The 6,899-nt window shown below is 39.9% G+C and overlaps 1 pseudogene; it reads left to right on the top strand.

Annotated features, from left to right (window-relative positions):
• Positions 1-1,783: 1,783 nt before the first annotated feature.
• Positions 1,784-4,465, top strand: LOC135193620 (uncharacterized; annotated as a pseudogene).
• Positions 4,466-6,899: the final 2,434 nt, after the last annotated feature.

The raw sequence follows: 6,899 nt of genomic DNA, 5'->3' as shown, positions 1-6,899 counted from the left end.
TAAAAAGTATGAAAATGAAACAACAGTTACCATTGGTTTTTACTGTATATGAATATAAGCCATCCTTTCGGTTCAAAATGGAAGTTTTTAAATTGAGACTTTTTTTCGTAAAAATATTGTTAATGGTGATTGGTTACATACATCAGCTTTATTAACACATACTTTAATAATTAACTCTACAATATCAAATAAATTACTCAAATCGTCTAATCAAATCAAATCAAATTCATTTATTCAATATAGAAGCAATACACTTATTATTGATTGTCAAATGAAATATACCGGTTAGGAAAAGAAATACCCTGACCTGAGAAAAACCGAGGAAATAAACTCAGCGGGTCTTTTTTTTGTAAATATATGATTATTTACAAATATTTTCATTATAGTTTCATTCCAAGATGTGATATCCACCATGAACTCACTAATTGTATAATAACCTACGTTCTTAAACAATATTTTTTTAATTTAGCTTCAACATTATGACATATTTTTTTACTGATTTAAAAAAAAAACTGTTTTCAATGTTTTTCCAAATATCTGGCATATAGATCGTACGATATAGTCAATATTGTTATTTTTTTAACAGTTATCATCATTGAATACATGCCGAGAGTAAGGAGCGTGCATTAACGTTAATTTAATTTATAATTAACGTTAAGGCACGCGCGATTAATATGGACATAATGATATTCTTGTTTACGTGATTCATCTCACTTATAAATTAATTCCTTAGAAGTGTGATCAACCACATAAACAGTAACGATATGTCATTATTTAAGGTAACGCGACACCTTACGAGCGATGTCGAACTAATGATGTGAAACACGAAAAACTCCCGCGTACGGAATCAAATTACGCGAACCCCTTACCGTGTATTATATTTCAATATCTACAACAGCGCTTAACGCACACACGTATTCTTTCGTGACATCAATCGATTTACTTCTACGAGTCATCCTGTTTGTGACATTAGCGTAATAGGATCGGCTCCCTTCAGAAGATCAGAAGTGAAAAAATGTTTCCTTTGCGTCAAGGCTTCGTTATCTTTGAGCTTAAGAAAATTGCAAAAAATAAAAGTTCCTGTTTTTTAAAATAAATTGAATATATATTTTTTTCATTTTCGACTAAAAGTTGACCTTAGGACAAACCAATTGCGGTGCCAACTGGCACCGCAATTGGGTTGAATGGTGTCAGTTTATGGGTTCGAATTCCTTTTATTAATTACTATTGTATTGAACATGGGTATATGTCGTGATCGGGTGGTTGTTTTGTACGTAATTTCAGATGTCTTCTTAAAAAGTAATAGCCTGTAAATGTCCCACTGTTGGGCTAACGCTTCCTCTCCCTTTTGAGAAGAAGGATTGGAGCTTATTCCACGACGCTGCTCCAATGTGGGTCGGTGGACACATATTCACATATGTGTCATTCATCAGAATTCTTCAAAAGAAATTAGACACATGCAGGTTTCCTCACGATGTTTTCCTTTACCACCGAGCCCGAGATGAATTTAATAAAATGATGAACATAAAATAAGCATATGAAACCTCAGTAGTATTTATCTGTCTTTGAACCCACAATATTCGGTTAAGATGCTGGCGTTCTAAAAATTAGACCAGCTCTACGTTGCTCTCTTAAAATACTTAATTAAATTAAAATAGTATAAAATATATGGCTGTACTTAATAATATGTAATACACCACAGGCCGGTGACGGGCAGCAGCGTCACCGATGCGAGAAGCTGCGTTCTGTGATCGCCAACCCGCCTGCCCAGCGTGGCGATTATGGGCAATACCTACAAATGCTGAACACACGTAAGCCACGGCCCCCAGTTCCCGGCGGTCCCGCTATTTCTTGTCATGGTGGCAACGATGGTAATGGCGGGACGGGGAGTGCTAAGAATCACCGGGCTACGGGAGGCTACCACAACCGACTGACCCTGGCGACTTACAACGGACGCACGCTACGGCTTGACTCGCATCTAGCGCAACTCGAGGTGGAACTTAGGAAAATTAGGTGGCAAATTAGGGTTATGTGAAGTCCGTAGAGAGGGAGAGGACACCGTAACCCTCGAATCGGGCCGCCTAATATACTTCCGAGTGGGAGATCAACAATCCCAAGGTGGCGTTGGGTTTCTGGTTAATAAGTCCCTAGCTGACAACGTTGTAGAAATCTCCAGTGTGTCAAACAGGGTAGCGTACCTCATTGTAAAGCTCACTGAGAGGTACAGCCTCAAGGTGGTGCAAGCATACGCACCGACCTCGACACATTCGGACGATGAAGTGGAGGAAATGTTCAATGACATATCGAGGGCCCTCCTCTTCACCACGAAAACCCACTTCAACATTGTCATGGGGGACTTCAACGCTAAAGTGGGAGTACAGAATTGTTGCGAATAGGTAGTAGGACCCGATGGATTTGGAAGCAGAAATCATAGAGGGCAAATGCTTGTCAACTTCCTCGAACGGGAGGGGCTCTTCTTGATGAACTTCTTCTTCATGAAGCAGCCCCACAGGAAGTGGACATGGCAAAGCTCCGACACTATGACCAAAAATGAGAAACGTTTCTGTGCTCAACAGGTTCAATACCGGTAGTGATCACCGACTTGTCCGAGGCTCTCTGAATATCAATTTTAAGGCCGAGCGCGTCCGTCTGATGAAGTCCACACTCCGACCAACCCTGCTCCAAACCATTGCGGGATCTGAAACGTTCCAGTCAAACCTGGAGAATCGATTCGCTGCCGTGAAAACCACAACAGACGTAAACCAGAACCTCGATAACGTAGTTCGAATTCTCAGGGAAGAAGGCACGAGATTTTGTAACATGCAGCGTAAGGGCAGAAAGTCCAAACTTTCGGAAGAGACTTTAGGGCTAATGAACAAACGACGTGAAAACCCACCTGTCACTTCGGCAGAGAAACGGCAACTGAACCAAGAGATCAGCAAGCGCGTACGACACAACCTCCGGTGCTCCAATACTCGTACGATTGAAAAAGCCATCGAGCAGAATCGAGGGTCTAAGGTGTTCATGCAATCTCTTGGAAGGAGCCACCTGACGAAGTTGACCACAGCAAGTGGAGAAGTCGTTTCTTCCAAGCCGGCAGTTCTTTCGGAAGTAGAGGACTTCTACGGCCGGTTATACGCATCGCATGCATCTTGACCTGATCCCGAAAATGAGGATCCTAGAGCTACATTAACACGCCATTTTACCGAAGACCTACCAGAAGTCAGGATTGGCGAAATCGAGATTTCTCTTGAACAGCTTAAAAATGAAAAAGCCCCTGGAGAGGACGGGGTTACAACAGAGTTATTGAAAGCAGGAGGTAAACCGGTACTGAGGGAGCTCCAGAAGCTTTTTAACTTTGTCCTCTTCGAAGGAAGAACTCTGGAGGCGTGGAGCAGGAGTGTGGTCGTCCTGTTCTTCCAAAAGGGAGACAAGACCCTGCTGAAGAACAATCGACCCATATCCCTACTGAGCATCCCTACTGAGCCACGTCTATAAGCTGTTTTCAAAAGTGATCCCGAACCGTCTTACCCGAAGATTCGACGAATTCCAACCCCCGGAACAAGCCAGGTTTCAGAGCGGATGCGGCACCATAGACCACATCCACACAGTGCGGCAGATTATACAGAAGTCTCATGAGTATAATAGCCCCTGTGTCTTGCATTCGTGAACTATGACAAGGCCTTTGACTCAGTTGAAATCTGGGCTGTTCTGGAGTCCCTCCAGCGTTGCCAAGTTGATTGGCGATACATCCAAATGATGAGATGTGTCTACAAAGCCGCCACCATGTGTGAGACAAGGGGACATTATTTCCCCCAAATTGTTCACTAATGCAATGGAGGATATGTTCAAGACGCGGAACTGGAAAGGACGTGGCATCAACATCAATGGCGAATATATCTCTCACTTGAGATTCGCAGACGACATCGTCATCATGGCAGAAACGCTGCAGGACCTACAACAAATGCTGAATGAGCTGGCTGATTCTTCTATGCGCATCGGCCTACGGATGAACTTGGATAAAACTAAGGTCATGTTCAATGAACATGTTCTACCGGAACCGATTGCGATACACGGTACCGTTCTCGAAGTTGTTCAAAAATATGTCTACCTCGGGCAGACATTGCGATTAGGTACAAACAACTTTGAGGACGAGGTGAATAGAAGAATTCGGCTAAGTTGGGCAGCATTTGGGAAGTTACGTCGATCCCACGGTGCCTTAAGACGAAAGTCTTCAACCCGTGCGTCCTACCCGTCATGACATACGGAGCCGAAACGTGGACACTCACGACAAGGCTGGTCGACCAGTTCAAAGTCGCTTAGCGTGCTATGGAAAGGGTTATGCTCGGCGTTTCTCTGATGGATCGCATCAGAAATAAGGTGATCCTTCAGAGAACCAAAGTCATCGACATAGCCCACCGGATTAGTAAGCTGAAGTGGCAGTGGGCTGGCCACATTTGTCGTAGAACGGATAACCATTGGGGAAAATGTGTTCTAGAGTGGAGACCGCGTCTCGGCAAACGTAGAATAGGACGTCTACAGGCACGGTGGAGTGACGATTTGCGTAAGACGCCTGGCAGGAGGTGGATGCGAGTTGCCGTAGAAAGACCACAGTGGCGTGCATTTGGAGAGGCCTATGTCCAGCAGTGGACAAATATGGGCTGATGATGATGATGTATGATGACTTAATAATATAATATGGTTAATTAAAATATATTCCAAATAATATTATAATATCAATGGATGTTGGATTATGATGTGGAGTTATGAAAAATCAATCGATTCTATCTTAGATTTTATGCTAGTCTCAAATATTCAGTGATGCGCTGTGATCAGATAACACTTTATTGTTAGTACCCATTTACTCATTCGTCAAACCATAAACAATTATTCGCACATAGATGTATGTGACGAGAGACAAAATAAATAAACCAGTTCACAGTTATATTGAAAATAGCAAGTATAATACTAATTGTATACCAATTAATTAAATTTTAAGTTTATATAAGATAATTAGTAACACAAATATATAATGAACGTAGTGAACTCACGTGTTTGTTAACAAAAAAAATATTAACTTTAAGTCCTTAAATATATGAACAAAAATATGAATTTAAAATATTTACTGTATAAATCTTGACCGCGTGGAATGGTGGCAAGAACGCTAGCAGCATTTCCCCTTTGAATTGATTCCGATCTTCTGGGCAAAAACGAACCAGCTGTTCTGTGACCAGTGAAGGCGAGGCGTGAATAAGGCGAGATGTTATACTTTTAATGAAGCTTTTTGCACAACTAACCAAAGTCCAAGTATTTCAACAGCAAATAGAAATAATATGTCAATTTAGTTAATTACCAAATAAAAAGATCAGCGCAACGATTGTGCCCCTTTCAAGACTTAACAGCTTCTGATCAATTGACCTTGGTATCAACCATATATAAAAGAAATGCTATAGATTTTGCGCAATGGATTAAAAAAGACATGAATTTAAATTACTTAAGACCTTACTGTCCGCGGCCAAAAATAAAAAATAAAGGCGGCTTAATTCGGTTTCGCATGCTTTTGTTTTTTTTTTATTTGTTCTAGCCAGTTGTATGGATAAAGGAATCTCTTAAATATAGTATTAAGATTAGTCATTCGAGAATAGTCAATAGCACAACGATATAATATAAAATATATAAGGCCGGCAACGCACCTGCAAGCCCCCCGGTGTTGCAGATGTCCATGGGCGGTGGTAGTCACTTTCCATCAGGTGAGCCTCCTGCTGGTTTGCCACCTATAACATAAAAACAAAAAAATATATATATTGAAGGATCTTAATAATAAACATTATTATTCCCATATATATATTGATATTTGATATATGATAATGTTACAAATGCGGAAGTAATTATATATGTCTGTCTGTCTGACGCTTTTTCACGGTCAAATGAACCGAATTTGTTTTTTTTTTATGATACAAGGTCCACATTATCCTGATGGTAAGTAGACACCACTGCCCATAAACATTCGCAACGTAAGAAATTTTAAATATTTCTTCAATCTTCAAAGGGTCAGCAACCTTAGGAATTAAGTTATTATGCCCCTTGTCTATAGTTGTGATAAAATTAGTATGAAACAGCCTTGTCAAACAAAACCTTAAAACGCAATCGAAACCGCGGACGATCACTAGTATTTAATATATACGCATTAAGACGTATCCAAACCGTTTAAGGCATTAGCCAAAAGCGATCGTGAGCAATCATTTAGAAGTCTGTTAAAGTATAAACTTCAGAAGTACGGACATCGAATTTATAATCATCGTTATCTCTTACTCGACCTTGCATTAACGAGCGTCTTATATTTATGTATCCCTCGTGGCATTGGCAATTTCCTGGCATTGAAAGTATATTTGAATAACTGAAAAACGCTTAGGATTAATTATAATTATTATTCAACGTGAGTTTCATATTTCTCAACAGTATTATATATTGCATTAATAACATTACAGTACAATTTAAACATATTATTTTTAATTATTATTATGATTATATAAACACTAATTTGTTTATATATTTTAGTTATAAGTATTATTATAATAGCGACATGCTCCCGCTTCGCACGGGTTCAATGCTGATACTAAAGATACTGAAGGATGTCTTACACCGTTCACAGTTTTTCAGTCGTTAGACAATCCAAACCGCTATGTCCCCAAATTTGAAGGTTCACAAGTCGAAGTGTTTTTTGTATAACTGATTGGTCCAATAATAATCATTCTTTTTTTATAAGCCTGACTTGAACCTGATCTGACTGGACCTGGTGTGCAGCCTTATATGCTACGAAGGTCAATAATTTATTCTAACAACAGTAAACCGAAAAAGGAAAGAGCAGTTGCGTTATATTCACTACCTACATATCAGAT

The sequence above is a fragment of the Vanessa tameamea genome, chromosome 14 (genome assembly GCF_037043105.1).
Source record: "Vanessa tameamea isolate UH-Manoa-2023 chromosome 14, ilVanTame1 primary haplotype, whole genome shotgun sequence".
In the NCBI taxonomy this organism is placed as follows: Eukaryota; Metazoa; Arthropoda; class Insecta; order Lepidoptera; family Nymphalidae; genus Vanessa; species Vanessa tameamea.
Note: the sequence above shows the minus strand (reverse complement) of the source record. Positions and strands in the feature narration are given on the sequence as shown.